Consider the following 17198-nt stretch of genomic DNA (forward strand, 5'->3'; position numbering starts at 1 on the left):
AAATGACTTAGTCCATAAAGAGAAGCAGTAATAGTGAGGGATTTTTGGAATGTAAACAAAACAGTCTATTTTAGCTAAAAGGTAACTGATGCCTGAAATAATGGTTTCACAAACACACAGGGTCAAATACTCACCTGATATATTTTGGTGTAGTTCCATTTGCTTCTATGGAGCTCTAACCTGTTTGTACCAGGTTAGCCCTATAGTATCTGAAAACATTCTGCACTCTGAATCAGAGAATTTGAAATACTAGAGTGTGAGCATTGGATATACTGTTCACATGAAATGATAAAATAAATTTAATCATTAAATATAGAGAGCCACATTACACTCTTGTTTCGCATTGGTGTAAATCTGTGGTATCTTCATGGATATTCACTAGTGTAAACGTATGGAATTTGGACCAAAATAGCCATATGAAAATTTCCTTGAAAATATCTTTCGTCAGAAAAGAAAGTCGGGGGAAGGGTCATGCTTCAGCAAATAAAAAAAGGCTGTTCCAGGCCATTATAATAATGTATAGAAACACTTATTGTAGCACTCATTGAACATAATAATTTTGAAATGATGGTGCAATCATACATATGCAATCCCTTCTATCTACAATATGTGATCTCTTCAACAAGATACATTTTCCTTTCTGCTGCTTTCCTACTGTCTTTCCTTCTCTGAACTGTCCTTTCAGCCAGTACATCTTAAGGAGCATCTAAAACATCATGTTGTATTATTATATTAAAATATAAAATTTTCTGTTAGGAATGAACAAACTGTGTTAGAAAAAGATGAGAAAGCAACTGAAACTCTGAGATATTATTATTTATTAAATATTTATATTAAAATAGTAACAAACAGACGAAGATAGTCTCTGCTCTAGAAAGCTACTTCACAGAGCCCAGCCCAAATCTAGTTTTATATGCACAGAAGTTCAGATAGGCAGTTTCCTACTGTGTGTTCTTTAAAGGCTGCCATTTTCTATATCAGCTGTTATAGTTTTATAATAGAGGAAGTTATCTTTGCAGAGTACTGTGAGTCCTTGTGCCTACGTGATGATGATTTCATTGCGGGCTCTGAATACTTCAGAAGCCTGTCCAAGTGATTCTCTATGCAGGATTGGGGGCATAGCTTGTAATATTTGTATGGTTTGCTAAATGAGCTGAAAGAAATGTAATATATGTATTTATAAATATTGTTTTATAGTATCTGAAACAAACTTAAACCTCTGAACTTTGAGGTTCACCCCTCATCACCTTCTTGACAAGTATGAAAATGTCTTTATTTTACTGAATCCAGTACATTAGTGCAACACTTTTAATATGCTCTTGTGGTGTATTATCTTAACATCCATGAAGTTGCCATTTGACATTTTACTTCCCACAGTCTTTTAACGTGATTTTACTTTATCATACCAAAATTGTACTGTACATGTTTATGCTGTTAATGTTAGTAACTGTACATACATAGTGTACACATGCCATTTTTGGTTAATGGTCAAAAGCATATGTAATATGGTAGGCACATAAAATTTGTCATAATTAGGTAACCTGCAATTTTCTTCAGTGTGGTTCAGCTCATCTCAAAGTGCTATTCAAGTTCCTGTAGAGAAAACAAGGAGATAAACCATCTTACTGCAGGTCATAAGTCAACTAGTAGCTGATGCGGTTAGGAAGAAACTTCTCTTATGGGCAGGCTGTTCCATAATTGTTCCCCATGGGGTTTCCTGTACCTTCCACTCAAATATCTGATATTGGCCACTGACAGAGATGGGTTATTCGATTTGGTGGACTACTGGTCTGGTCCTGCATGACAAATCCTATATTCCTATGAAATTCTTTAAAGTCTATAAACAAACCAAACTGTGTGGCTCTCCTTTGATACCACATTATTGTCTGACAGACACCAAACAATGTCAGTCCCTCTTCGTATATGGTAATGTTTTCTGAATTCTTGGCTCTAACTCCAAAAGTTAAGAATTATATTCCCAAAGCCACAAAATCTATCAGTAAAATATGATCCACTCTTAGGAAGGCAAAGCATATTGTCTCTCAGAGTGTTTCATTTTAACCTATGATTATGCACAGCTATATACTTTTCCCTATGGCTAGCCTATATACATTTCCCTAAGTCTAGCCTACTATTAATATTGGGATCATGGCCATCTGCTGTTTAAGCAATAATGGTGGACAAGAAGAACATCTTCCTGACAGTTGATGACCAGTTAGAACTGACTCATTTGTCTCTTTCCCCGTTTTATATCATTACTAGCACTTTAGTATGGTCTTAATACAACTCTCAGTATTCAAAGATTTACATATGAAACAAATCCTTCACCACTGAAGTCTATGATAATTTTCCCATTGATTTCAGTGGGAGCAGGACCTTTTCCGTGTGTTGTGTTTGCCTTTGGGGTGACATTGATAATTGATTATAGATAGATAATAAGAGCCCTATCCCTTCCCTGGGCTTCAATCGTGTTGCTCTTGTGCAGCCTTGCAGGATCAGGGCCTAAAACTGTAGCAGGTTGTTTGTTTTTTTTAACCATGGACTCAGGCTCAGAAAAGTTTATCTATCTCCCTTCCCACAAAACAAGAATAAAAACTCTTGCCATGAATAAGCTGTCCTCATTCAGCTTGTACATATCTTGAAACAACAAATGTCTTGTGCTAATTAGATCTTAAGCATAAAACAGTAAATATGTGAACTGATCTATTTTCCTCAGGCATGAAAGAAATCAGGGAGGAAGTAAACAACCCATAGAAAGTAAACCACCCATTTCCTTCAGTTCTTTGTCTTTTAAAGCAATTACATCCTGGGAGTCTGGACATCAATAAATTAATCACATATGTAAAAGATACTTTATCACTGCTAGTCTTTTTCTGCTGTCCAACTGACCAATGAACAGAAAGCTCAGAGTGAGCTGGTAGCTTTAGTATTACCGGCTGTTGCTGTGATTCATGTCAACCGATGATGATGCATCTCTTTTTTGTATTGTGGGCTCCAGTAGCTGTTGTGTAATAGACCTGACACATACTCCTAGTACAGTAGTTTCTGTTGCGTTTAGAGAAAATTCATTGATTGTATGTTCTTTGTGTGAATTTTCAATATCCAGTACATTTCTTGGGGTCTCTCAGCCATTAAACCTCTTCCTTAATTTTTATACATAGTCTTCATCATTTCTATACTGATGCTGCTCTTACACACAGGGAGCAGTGAAGGGTGATTTTGAATCCTTGTTTTTTAGTGGATACTTTCCTGGTCTATCAGCATTTTCTAAAACAGAATACTTATTCTGGACACAGAGTTAGATATGGACCCAGTACCACTGACGACAATGGAGTATTATAATTTATTTAGCAGGGAACAAGGTTGGGGCCACAGTACATGACCACTAATTTAAACTTGAAAAAAATACATGGCTCTCATTTTACGTGAATCGGACACTGTCACAACAACATAATTTTTGTCATGTGCACATGTTGATGCTTCAGTTCTTGTGTCTTTTGAGGGATGGGGAAGAGTTAACTGTTTTTTTTTATGTCATGCCCCAGAAATGAGAGCTTCAGGGGGGATTTGAATGAGAAGATAGTAGAGGCTTAGTGAGCCAGGATGAAGGGAGCATACCACGGAGAGCGTTTTATCAGTGATGAACATTATGGGGCCTGATGCTCATTTACACTAATGGCACTTTACACCACCATTGTATTGTGGGCATAAATTATGTTTACAACCATTTTAAGGACACTTTTTACTGCCAGAGCAGTGTCAAGAGGCCTTAAGATAAAATCCTGGTTCCTACTGAAGTCAATGGGAGTTTTGCCACAGTGTGAGCAATTCATAAAAGCTGTCCTTTCTTTGTTCACAGATAAAGGCATAAGGTTAATTTGAAATCATTTTGATTAAACAATGGAGAATAATGATGAATAATCCCTGTCAGAGTGTTAAAAATATATACAGTAGAAATAAAGTAGTGAACGTTCTGTTTTGGAAGGTTAAAAGTTGAACTACATGTTTACAGCAAATCATCTGCAACACACCTTTGGGCATCCTTGTCCTCCCCAGAGACAGCAGGACTACCCCAAGAAGAGGCATATGTCCCAGAGGAGGAGGCATTCGGGTCTTGGGTTTGGTCAGGTGACATGCCCTTGCCTGAAGCTCCCCAAACACCCATTTTGACTCCTTTTGTCCAAAGCAGTGGTCCAGTCATCACTCCCTTTACCCCACCTCTGTTCGGGGACAGGCTGGCTCACTTTTCAATGTTGGGGGCTCAGTAACAACTGACAGGTGAATCCTAAGTGCCGTCAGATTGGGCTATGTTGTCCAGTTCCTCTCCACTCCTCCCTTCCAGTCCCCTTCAGGGACCCCTCCCATGAGATACTGCTCCTCAAGCAGGTCCAATCTCTGCTGGTTTGGGGCGTGGTGGAGGAAGTTCCACTAAAGTACTGGGGTAAAGGGTTTTAGTCCTAGTACTTTCCGGTTTCCAAATCCAAAGGAAGGGTAAGACTCATTCTTGACCTTTGCAACTTCAACAAATATATCTGGTACATGAGGTTCCGAACAGTCACCCGGTAATGATCTTCCCTGCATTATCTCAGAATGACTGGTTTCATGCACTGGACCTCCAGAACACCTATTTTCATGTGGCAATTTTGCCAAGCCACTGAAAATACCTCTGGTTTGTTATGGCAGAGCTCCACTTTCAGTACATGGTCCTTCCACTTCGTCATTCTGCCTCCAGGGTTTTTACCAAGTATATGGTTGTGGTGATGGAATATCTCAAGAAGAAGGAAATTTATATTGTTCTGTGTCTGGATGACTGGCTGCTGAGGCCCAAGTTCAGAAAGGAAGTTCTTTCTCATGTACATGCTACACTCTGCTTACTCCACTGTCAGGGTGTCATTCTAAACACCAGAAAGTCAACTTTGGTTCCCACTCAGAAAATTGAGTTCACTGAGGACCTCATAGACTTTACAAGTTTGAGAGCATTTTGCTGACCAACCGTTTTCAGGCGATTCACCACCTTTGTCTCAGTCTGCTGTCTCAGCCTTCCATGACAGTTTGCATGTTCCTGAGGCTCTTGGGCCACATGTGCACTTGCACGCAGGTGGTCCACTTTGTGAGATTGCTTCTTTTCCTGTTCAAATATGTCTCAGGACAGTGTATGATCCGACTCTTCACCCCTTGGACAGATTGGTCCATCTCCCTCCACTTGGCCTGGACTCTTTGCATTGGTAGACCCTTCTGGAAACAGTATGTCAAGGTGTTCCCTTTATCCAACCCCTACCAACAAGATCTGTTGTCACTGATGCCTCCCTGATCAGCTGAGGAGCACATCTGGGGTTGCTGAAGGTTCAGGGTGTGTGGTTGAAGCAGGAGGCCCCGCTGCATATCAATGTGCTGGAGCTTTGGGCCATCTACCATGTTTGTCACACCTTTGTGAACCACATCAGGAGCTCAGGGTTCACATACTTATTGACAATACCACCGCAATGTATTATATGAACAGGCGGGGGGGGGGGGGGGGGGCAGGGGCACACCCAGGGTGCTCTGTCAAGTGGCAATCAGGTTATGGCTGTTATGCAACAAGGAGAGTATCACCCCACTGCCTGGTCATTTGTCTGGGTACCAGAATCATCTAGCATACCATCTCAGCAGGCATTTTTCCCTGAGACACAAGTGGTCCCTGCAGGCAAGCGTCCTGCAAGTCACCTTTGCAGTTTGGTGCATTCTGATTATCGACGTGTTTGCAACAAGAGACAACAGGAAATGCTGTTTCTTCTACTCCTAAGGGGGCATCAGTCCAGGCTCCCTGACTGACTCCTTCCATCTCAGTTGGCAATCGGCCCTTTTATATGCTTTTCTTCCAATCCCAATCATTCCACAGATCATCCTCAAGCTGAAAGTAAATTGGGCCAGGCTCCTCATTGCTTTGGCATGAGGCAGTGTTGGTTATCTTCTCACACTGTCAATTAAGCCTCCAATATCCCTTGATCTCCATCCCAACCTGCTCTCACAGAATCATGGCCACACTTTGCATCCCACACGCAGCTCCCAGTATCTCACTGAGTGGCTACTCCATGGTTAAATGAGAAGGAACAGCGATGTTTGGCGGCTGTTCAACCGATCCTACTCGGTCAGGATGGCCTATTCAGCAAAATGGAAGCATTTTTCACTGTGGTCATTGGCCCAAAGAGTTGAGCCAACATTGGCCAGTATCCAAGACATGTTGAAGTATTTGCTGCACCTTCAGTGGTCACTTAGATCATTGTGAGTGCATCTAGCAGTGATCTCACCCTTTCATCCACCCATTCATTGAAGATCAGTGTTTCCGGTACCATGGTGGCTAGATTCTTGAAAGGAATTCTTCATATCCATCCGCCAGTACAGGAACCAGTTCCCTTGTGGAACCTTAAAACCATCTTGGAGGCCCTGATTGGACCCCGCTTGAGCCTCTGGCATTCTGTCTATTTTCTCTCATGTCAGAAAACTGCATTCCTTGTGGTGATAACATCTGCAAGAAGAGTGTGTGAATTGCAGGCTTTGATGGCTTCCTTATGTGCCATTCTCCAAAGACAATGTGATGTTGGGTCCAAACCCAAAATTTGCATTTAAAATGGTCTTTCAGTTTCTCTTAAACCAGGCAGTATATTTGCCTGTATTTTTTCCTAAGCCACAATCATTCCTGGAGGAGCAGCATCTTCACACATAGTCTGACATACAATGTCTAGCCTTTTTTCTGGACAGAAGTGAACTTTTTTGGGACTCCCCTCATCTGTTTGTGATGTACGCAGACCATACAAAGGGACAGGCTCTCTCCTCACAAGCATTCTCCTAAATCAAGACTGCATACGATACAGCTTCAGCTATGGCTCCTCTATGGGTGGGAGCCCTTTCTAGGAGAGTGCTACATCAATAGCATTTCTAAGTGATGTCTCAATATTGGATATTTTCAGGGCTACCACACTGTCATCAATACATATTTTACAAACCATTATGCTAAGATAATTATGTGACCCCTCCCACCATATTATCTAAATACCTCACAATCTTTTTGATGCACTTATCTTCACAGCAGTGACCTCTGAGGTAGGGCAGTGTTTTTTGTCACCATTTTACAGAGGGGGAACTGAAGCACAGAGAGACTAAATAACTGCCTAAGGTCACAGAGGAAATCTGCAGTAGAGCAAGGAATTGAACCTAGGTCTCCAAAATGCCTAACTCCTGGCCCATCCTTCCCCCTTCAAGTCAATGTGTGTTGTATTTGTCCTTAATTGCAAAAACTCTTGAACTTTCTCTGCATTCTTTTGGGGAATTCCTTGAGTACCTTCAAATACTAAGGTAAAGTTATTTAGATATCTAAGCCAATTGGCAAGTTTTAAGAGGGATCACTATGCCAAAATCACATGATCATACATTATAAATGATGCTATCTAAAGTCATTAAACAGGTCCCTGTTACCCACAATCTCAAGAATTGCAGAAGCTATCCTTTGCTGACCTCATCAGTCAAAGAAATAAAGGGAACTAAGCCATTTGGGTAGTTCACAAGTACTCCTGTTCTTTTTGCGGATACAGACTAACACGGCTGCTACTCTGAAATCAGATATTCAGTCCACCTAGCAGACAAATTTGGGTTGTTGGAGTGGAAGTGCAGTCCAACCTTATATACTCATATGTTTATGAAAAATCCTTACTTCAGAAGTCTCATTGACTTTGAGACCAAACAGAAGCAGCCATATAGAGTGAACAGCTGACCAGCCCAGAACCTCTTCTAGAATCTTCATTGTATATGTTTGACAGTTGTCGTGGTGCCAGCATAATGCTATGGCACGTAATGATTACTTTTCAGAATAGCATTAGAGGGTGGTGGTGTTATGTTCTAAACATTCTTTAATGATTACATATTATGAAGATGTCCTGTAGTGGCTCAAGAATGTGAGTACCAACCTCAGAGCAGAGTGTTAAGAAGCAGGGCATCAACCCAAATTGGTTGTGAGTTTTGTACTTCGATTTCACCAGCCAATTATCAAGTAAAAACTCCGCAGGCACTATAACAGACTTAACATGAAGTTACAGACAGTCCCCTGAGGTACTTTGATCTGACCTGCCACCCAACTAAGATTTCCTTTGTGATAGTTGGTCCCTGACACCAATAATCACATGAATATTCAGGTTACTTCCAATCCAAAAGGACCGGACACTTACCCCAAGTCAGTTGCACTTTAGATCTTACACCAAAGACATCACTTATAGCCAGTCCTATAATAAACTATCTAAAGAATTATTAACTAAGAAGAAAAAAATCATAGTTATTTACAAGGTTATAGCAGGTAACATACACACACAAATGAGTTACAGTCGTAGGTTCCAAAAGATGATAGAAACTGCTGTAATATGGAAACTCCATATGTCCTTCAGGGCTAACCCAGGCTAAGCAGCACAGAAATCTTGCCCTCCCAAAGTCCAAATAGCATAGAGGTACAGTTTTTTTCTTTTCAGGGATTTTTATTCCCTTCACCCTAGAGTTCAAGCTGATGGGATGAGTTCACATGCACATCTCCACTTCACTGGGGTGGGGGAGGAATGCAATTAACAAAGTGCTCTTTGATGTTCCACAATGGTTTATTTAGTTTAAATTGGACTTTCTTTGTGGGCAGGACCTAATACCATTTGTAAGAAGCCAGCATTTTACATTAATTAGTGCTTCTTTCCTGTTTCATGACTTACACAATTACAGAGAATTGCAATGCAAGCACTTAATATCACCTTTTATGTAGGCACCGATGTTATAGGTGAGATTAATACATGCAGCATCCCACAAGCATTTTGTGAAGTCTAAAAACATTTTTATAACTCTAATACTATTTTTATAACACTAACACATGAGTGAGGCAGATGGGTTTTAGCTATGTATTTATCAGTGTTCAGCTGAGGCCTAGCGGCCTGGGCATGAGCTGGCACCTGCTCTGCCAGCATCACATATATTTCTTGAGAGTTCTTTTCTAAGTAATAGTAAAAGTGTCCACTGCTTTAGACTGCATATTTAATTACTTGCAATGACACATTATTAGAGATAGATAAATATGCTGATAGAGAAACTTGTGTTGGTTTCCCCCCACATTCATTGTGGGAATGTTATGTCAACTGCTGTTAGGCAGCCTTGGTGACTGCCTTTTTCAAATATGAATTGTGGTTATTTTTTAAATCAAATTATTCCTGTATACAGCACTGTTGACTGTATTCTGCATACTGGTTCCTTATAGTATATTTATTTTCTTGACTGTAATTTCTACAATATATTTTAGTGTTCTGTGTTTTATTACGTATATTTGCTTCTATAGCTGCTGTGTATATTTTGACATATGATGGCTTTATTTTCCATCTTTAATACATATTCTATTTTCTTTACCATTGGATTTTGTTGTAACTCAAATATTTTATTATAATATATAATTATAATTAGTGAATAATAATTTACCATTAATTTAACTATATCTTATAGAAAAAACACATAAACACAAAGGCCTCTTAATCATTCTCTGTTTCCTTCATTTTAAAAGTTTTTCCCATTTGGAGAGAGATTTCATGCACCTGTGATGGAGAATATCAGTAGATCCAGTAAAAGCTTTCAAATTGTTCAAAATCTTGTAAACATGCCACATAATCAATATATGTTTCTTCATCACCTTTTGCACAGTACTGTGCCTATATATAAAATCTATACATGAAATTCTTTATTGTGTATGTTCAGACACAGATTTGGATCTCATTTTTGTATATTTTATAATCATATTAATCTCTATCATAAATCTGTTCTGTATATTAGTTATGACTTCCACCTGAGGCAGTAAACTATGTACACATCAACAGCTTTTTTCTTTTTTTTTGCTTGAAGAGGTAGAAAGTGGGAATGTTCGTAATATACTGTTTTGTTGACAACTACAGGAGAGTGATATTCATTACAGTTCCAATTCTGCTCCATATAGGTCACATTTTTCAACAGAGGATAGAGAACAAAGTGCTTTGTTTTTTTCTTTTGAAGTGACTCATTTAATGTACATTTAACTCAAATAAAAAGCCAAAAAAAGACATTTAAAATTGCATATAAAATCACATATAGCATATGCCATGTCATTCAGACTTATTCTCTGAAAGTTTTCATAGTTAGCTTTTGTCTTGCGATATGAGAGTATATATGCTTAAAAACTGATCAATTAAAATATCTGCATTATATTAAAAACAGAAGACAAAATAAGTTACATTTTAACATTTAAATGTAACGCATGTTGCGTATAGACTTACATCTTTACGTTTTGCTTCATTGAAGCATAAAATAACGTGCATTGAGTTATCAGAGCATTTCACTTTATGGAAGGAAGTTTACATCCATTCTCATTTGCATTTTATTCCATTATGAATAAAACTGTTTGCCTAAGCGGGGAAAAAACTATAAAGTAGCCTCTAGTCAGCAAAATTATAAGGCATGCAAAGAATTTTTCCCCCCTCATTCTATCTATTCAACATAACTACGTTACTGGATGGCACCTTGATTTGGATAACTATATGTTATTTTTTGCACAGAGGTAATGAAAAGGGTATAACTTTTTTATATATATAATTTATTTGTATGCCATCATATGATCAGTGGGAAAAGCACAGACATATTCATTTATGGAATCTAACTTTGAATAAGCAGAAGGAGTTGCTTTAGGCAGAAATCTTCTTTACTCTGTCATGAATTAGGCAATTTCCCACATGGGGCATTTGCCTAAATGAAGAACAGGAGTCACAAGTGTGGGGGGAGGGACAAGAAAGAGTACTCTCCCAAGCTTTGTGCACAACCTAAATCCAGTCCATTTCAAACACCAAAATGTAATGGCCGTAAGGGTATATCTACGCTGCAGTTAAACACCTGCAGGGTCCCAGACCATGGGCTCCAGCCTGACTACAAACATCTACACCTCAGTTAAACAGATCTGTAGCCCAATCCCCATCAGCTGACAGGGGCGAGCCACAGGTGTTTAATTGCAGTGTAGCCATATCCTAAAAGTAGATTGCACTCCTCTTTATAGTCTGATTGTCCCTTTTCTTAATGGCAGGTGTTGTTAAGCAGCAAAATAGTCAACTATTGGGACTTAAACTCTGAAGGCTGATGATTATTTAACAGTGAGAGTAATTAACCATTGAAACAATTTACCAAGGGTCGTGATGCATTCTCCATTACTGACCATTTTTAAATCAAGATTGGATGTTTTAAAAGATATGCTCTAGGAATATTGTTGGGAGAGTTCTAAGCCCTGTGTTAAAATGGAGGTCAGACAGGGTTACCACCATGGTCCCTTCTGGCCTTGGGACCTATGAATCTGAGAGTTATCATCCCTTTGCAAAGAATAGTCACAATAGTTCACATCTTCTACTGATATTTTTTTCAGGCTGTAAAACAACTCAGGCAGACATTGCTGCATCAATTTATGTGTGGCTCACAGTCATGATATTTTCACAACCATTAGGGTTAGAGCTAATTGTTCTATGGTAGCCTCCAAAAATCTATTAGCTGACTGAACCACTATGAGTGGGCCTAAGTGGTTCCCATACTCTTATCTCCTTAGAACTCTCTCAAAATCCTTCAGCAATTAGTGGGTTATTATGGTAGAGTTTCTATGTATGTTAGACTCCTTCTCCCTTTCCTCTTTAGGAATCATGACACCACCTGCCGTAGTGGTGTTACTTCAAAATCTTGGTGTAATGAGAAAATATATTTGGAGTGGAAGATCATGCCCCTAGATCATCATAAAAAGGGATCACAGCTGCCTCTATGATAGCATCCTTTATATTCCCTTTCCTCCATGGTGGCCTCTCAATTGGTTCTGGGAATTGCTTGGAAAAAGAGGACACGAAGCAAACAAGCTGGGAGAGCAGTTGATGAGCTGAGAATGAGGGTGGAGGGCCATGAACATTGCTTCCCCTTCAAACTTATGATGATTCCTAAGAAGAAGATAATTACAGCCTCAAACTTTGTCTGCATACAGCCTCCTCTGCAGCAGAGATCTCCCTAAAGGGTGTCCCTAGGCAAGCATGTCTAGCAGGAGTTCATGGTAGCTGGATTTCAATGAGGCCGTGGTGCTAGAAATAGGTGGTTTGCCAGGGGCACAGAGCTAGTGAGGTGGTACAGGACCTCCCATTTATCTCCCAGCATTTGTTCCATGGCCTAACCTGTGGCATAGCACCTGTAACCCTGGTAGGTATTTGTTTTTTTCCTCAGGGATGCTAATCACTTGCAAATTCGTTAAAGTAAACAGGTTTCAGAGTAGCAGCCGTGTTAATCTGTGTTCGCAAAAAGAAAAGGAGTACTTGCAGCACCTTAGAGACTAACAAATTTATTTGAGCATAAGCTCTCGATGAAGTGAGCTCACGAAAGCTTATTATGCTCAAATAAATTTGTTAGTCTCTAGGGTGCCACAAGTACTCCTTTTCTTTTAAAATAAACAGTGTACCCCACCCTTCTCAGGAGTTTAGTATTATGTATTTACAATACATCATTTAAGGATTTGTTTTTAAAATTTAATCTTCTGATGCATTCCTCCTTCTCCACTGTCTGGGTTGCAGGTGGGTATGACTTGAGAGAGGCTTGAGGGGAATGGAAAATGAAAGTAAAAGTGTTTTGGGTTCTGACTGTATCCATCCTCAGGGAAACAAGTGGCCTGTATCTCTATTGCCTTGCACCTTGCGTAGTCATTTACACCAGGGGAAAGCGAGTGTAAAGGCGCATTATCCTAATCTGGTAGCATCCTGCACTCACTTTGCACTGGTGTAAATACACAAGGTGCAGGGCAACAGAGAACCATGCCCAAACACTTGTCATGAATTTTTAGAGAATTATAGTCTCTCTGCCTCTATTTGAATATTCCTACTACTACAGTATTGTAGGAGCAAACTCTCCCCTCGTTTAGAAATGCATAACTCCTTTTGACTTCACCATCTCAATGAAGTCAACATTTATCTATGTCCATTTTTTTTAAAAGCTGTGGTAAGCTACTTATAGTTATACTATACTATAATTTATAGTAAATTTGGACTCCATTAGATTATTGTGCCCATACCTGCAAAGTCAAGGTTGCTGTGGAACTTGACAGATTCCAGTTTTCCTTTTAGAGTAGATGGACTCAAAGGACAATTTTAAAATAAGAAACATAATTCTGTCATTTTTCCTGTGATTTTACATTAAAAAAATTATAATTCCACATGAAATACTAGAGAGACAGGGTGGGAGAAGTAATATCTTTTATTGAACCAACTTCTGTTGATGAGACAGACAAGCTTTTGAGATTACACAGAGCTCTTCTTCAGGTCTGGAAAACTAATTCAAAGTGTCACTACTAAATACAAGGTTTGAACAGGATGTTTAGCATAAGTAGTTAACACTCTGTTCATATCTTGTACTTAGTAGTGACACTACTATTTAGTAGTTAATAGGGCCATTAGACCTGAATACCTACAAAACGCATTGTATTGGGATCACAGCTGTCTGTATTTGGTATTTGTTTATACAAATACTATACAAGTCATAATCTTGACTGGGAGGCTGGAACATTTAGCTTAAAATACTGGCATTGACACTGACTCCTGTGGCCTTGGACATGTCACTTTTCCTTTCGTTCATTCCTTATCTGTAAATAGCTATGTGGAGTTTTTTGAAGTGGTAGCTTTGTCTGGCAATAGCCATGGGACTCTTCTCCCGTTCCCCCATCCAGCCAAAATTACTCAGTTCAGGAAGTGGGGAGATTTCACCTTTTGGGTGCTTTGGCTTAGTAGCATGAAAGTTAATTTGTGATAATCAGCTTGAGGTAAGGAGCATACAAAATAAACTTGACATATGAGGTTCATGTTTTATAGTATATTAAGCTCTGTATGAACCCTTTAATTAAGAAAGTGTGCATTTTAATTTCTTAGAAACAGTAATCTAATAATAGGATTTGAGGCGGAAAGGATAATTGGGTAGCCTGGTGATGCTGTATTTAAGCACTTGTCGACCTTTGAATGAGAAAGCTTATGGGTTTATAACTTGGTCTAAATATGCTTTGAAATGGAACAAGGTACATAAGAGCACAGTTTGGGGGTAATTTGTTGACTGAAGGATTTTATGCAAACACTTTGACCTTATTGACATTTCTGCATGAGATGAGTTGCTTGAATATTATACTTGAAAGGAGGGGAATACAATAATAGGTCCATGATCTCAGTATGCATTTCTCATTAATGTAAATGGGAGTTACGTGGGCAAGCTCCTTCTACTAAACCCAACCCAACCAGTTGTTCTTGAGACCACATGCCCTTCTCCGTCTTCTTTGCGGTGAGCAGCCTCAGCTTCCATGCCCTTCAGAAAATCACCCCACTTCCTGGGAACTTTGGAAAATGTTGTTTGGGCACTCATCTCCCAGACTATGAGCATCTCAAGGCATTGGGTGCTCAGACAACTTGGGTATGACCAAACGCCATCATGAGGATAAATACATTTGTTTGTCAGGATTTCAGATAGAAAGATTATGCGTGCCATAGAAAAGGCTATAGATTATTTTTTTGTAATGTATTAAGTTCCTGGTCAACACTTCCTCACAATATAACAAGATAATGGCTAAATTCTGATACTTGCTGGAGTGTAGTGTGTTTTGGTGACACCCTGTCTTCCTCACTCCTGTATGCTCTGTTGGAGTGAAGGGGGGGGTCAAGATGTATTTCACTGGTATATACCAACTGAGGCTATTCCCCATGGCCCAGTTCCACTAGCATAACATGACACTGGACAACCAAGAATTGGGTCAATTATGTTTAAAGACCTGATCCTGTGAGATACTGTGTGCCTCTGGCAAGGTGAGGTGCTCAACATCTCACAGGATTGGTTGCTAAAGATGTTTCTGTGGTAACATGCTGGTTTATAATCACACTGATTTATAATCACTGTTTTTGTGGTAACACACTGGTTTATAATCAGCTCCCTGCCTCCACTATAGTTTCTAGATAGTTTGCAAAGTGATTTGGGGTATATTTAGTATACATTTGTGTGTGTGTGTGTGTGTGTGTGTGGTCTGTAAACCAGCTTAGAATATATTTTAGTGTATGTGTATATTCAAGCCCAATATGTTTTATAATTTCTGGTTCACAGTCTGGTTGCTCTTGTTGGGGGGACACAGGAAAATATTCTTTTTGTAAGTAAAAAAAAAAAGTCCCTTTGAAAGTCAAAATGAAATTACTCTCTTGTTCAGGATACAAATATCTGCAGGAGTTTTGTGTGGCTTATCTTCCCAATAGCATGCAAAGGCCTTAGCATGCTGATGCCTGCTCTTGTGAAAATCCCTGCAGGAGTTGAACAAAGTGTGCAGGCAAGAAACTCTAATAACCATTTTAAATTTTGCATTAAACCTCTCAAACTCTACCCTATTTCCCTCCCCCAAACACTCCTTCCTTTGTTCAGATGTAATCTCAGAGAGAAGCCATCTAGTTATTGCATAAAGAGTAGATACTGTGTCCTGGTGCTAAAGAAAGGGGGGGAAACCCCAAACATTTGCAATGCTACTTTCTCCCTTGTGTTTGATAATTTGCAAGGAAACAAAGAAGGGTATATTTTCCCCAAAACCTGAGATTGAAATTCATTGCTATAAGTGAGGCCCTAAATTGTTGAATACTCCCAGTGTACTGTTTGTGGATGTATGGTGAGAATGGCCACACAGTAAGATATCCATGCTCTCTTATGTATTTCTGAGGTGGCTCCATGTCAGCTTTGAAGAGATTAGTGCTGGGAAAAGGCCAGGAGAAGGTGATGGATAGGCCTCTAGAACCATGTTTATGCAGAGATTATGAATTGAATGAACTACTATGAACTAGGTGTAAAGGGGCCACACTGCTATTCCAGCTGGAAGTCCTATACAGGTTTGGGATAAAGTTCATACCTTCATTCCCCCTGGAATTCCTTGCAGAGAGCCCATTGGACAGAGATTTGTTTTGGAGGCTGAAATGAATTTTTCACAATATGATTCTAAGAGTTTGCTCACGTGAGAGACTTTGGAGAAAAATCATAGTGTTGCAGAGTGACAGTACCATCTCAGCAACCATTTTAATCAATGTGCATTGTTTTATTGCTATTTCCAGAGAACACAATGTCTGTATGAGATCAACATATCAAACTCAATTTTACAGCTTAGCTCTTTGTGTTACAGGCCAACATGTTCTAGACACTTTCCAAACACAGAGAAAAGCACAGTTTCTTACCCCAAAATGTAGAGATATAAACGTCAGTAGGTATTTAACAATACATTTGATCGCTTCCCGAACTGTCATTTTAACTTTTTTAATTTCCTTGGATACTTTTCCTTCTGAAATTCTTGCACTTTTCATGTATGATTATTTTTAAGTAATTCAGTTACTTTTTTTTGTTCATGTCACATTTAAGAATCCCTTTGGATTCTATTTCTTCTTGTAAAATAAGTGTAATGGTTGCTTAAAAGTTCCTTTGTTATATATCTCCCATTGTTCATTGGCTGTGCTCAGATTTCCCTGATATGTATTTTTAATCTTTGCCTTGTTCAGACTTCATCTTCAATAGTTCCCTGCAGACAATGTACAACTCCTGCTGCCCTTTGGACTGTAATTATGATGCATCCACTGTTGAAAATATCGTGGATACAATGTACCCAATCTCCAGATAAACTTTCTTTTTGGTTTGGTTTAGTTTAGTTAGCACATTTTTTTTGCAGCAGGGTGCACTGTTTACTTAGAGAAAATATTACAGATAGTCATCTGACTGTTTCAAAGGAAACCATTCTCTCTTGTGCTTTGGTGCTTTCATTCTCGCCTCTTCTTTTCCTTTCCTCCTTTTGACTTTTCTGTTTTGTTTTTCTTCCTCCTTTCATTCAACATCCTCTGCTTCAAATGTGCATAGACACAACCATGACCCCTCAGAACTGATTGGGTATAGCAAAAAAGCCAGACAGCCCCAAGAACTAAGGGCTTTTCCAGAGCTAATTCGGAAAGAAAGGAAGGTCATCGGCCATAACAGACCTCAAAAATCAATGTTTCAGGGGGAAAAGGGGTTGCAATTGCATAACCGAAATGAGAATAGCTGAGCATATTTTAAGTTTTAAGTTCAAAGCACTCAGTTAAAAACAGTGTACCTGAGTACTATGCTTCCATTTTTAAAGCCAATGTCCTTGT

The 17198-nt window shown here is 39.2% G+C and overlaps 1 protein-coding gene across 2 annotated transcripts in view; it reads left to right on the forward strand.

Annotated features, from left to right (window-relative positions):
• The window catches only part of CSMD3 (CUB and Sushi multiple domains 3), a 1174472-nt gene that overhangs the window by 426641 nt on the left and 730633 nt on the right, over positions 1-17198 (forward strand). The window lies entirely within an intron of this gene.

Source organism: Chelonia mydas, chromosome 2 (genome assembly GCF_015237465.2).
Source record: "Chelonia mydas isolate rCheMyd1 chromosome 2, rCheMyd1.pri.v2, whole genome shotgun sequence".
In the NCBI taxonomy this organism is placed as follows: domain Eukaryota; kingdom Metazoa; phylum Chordata; order Testudines; family Cheloniidae; genus Chelonia; species Chelonia mydas.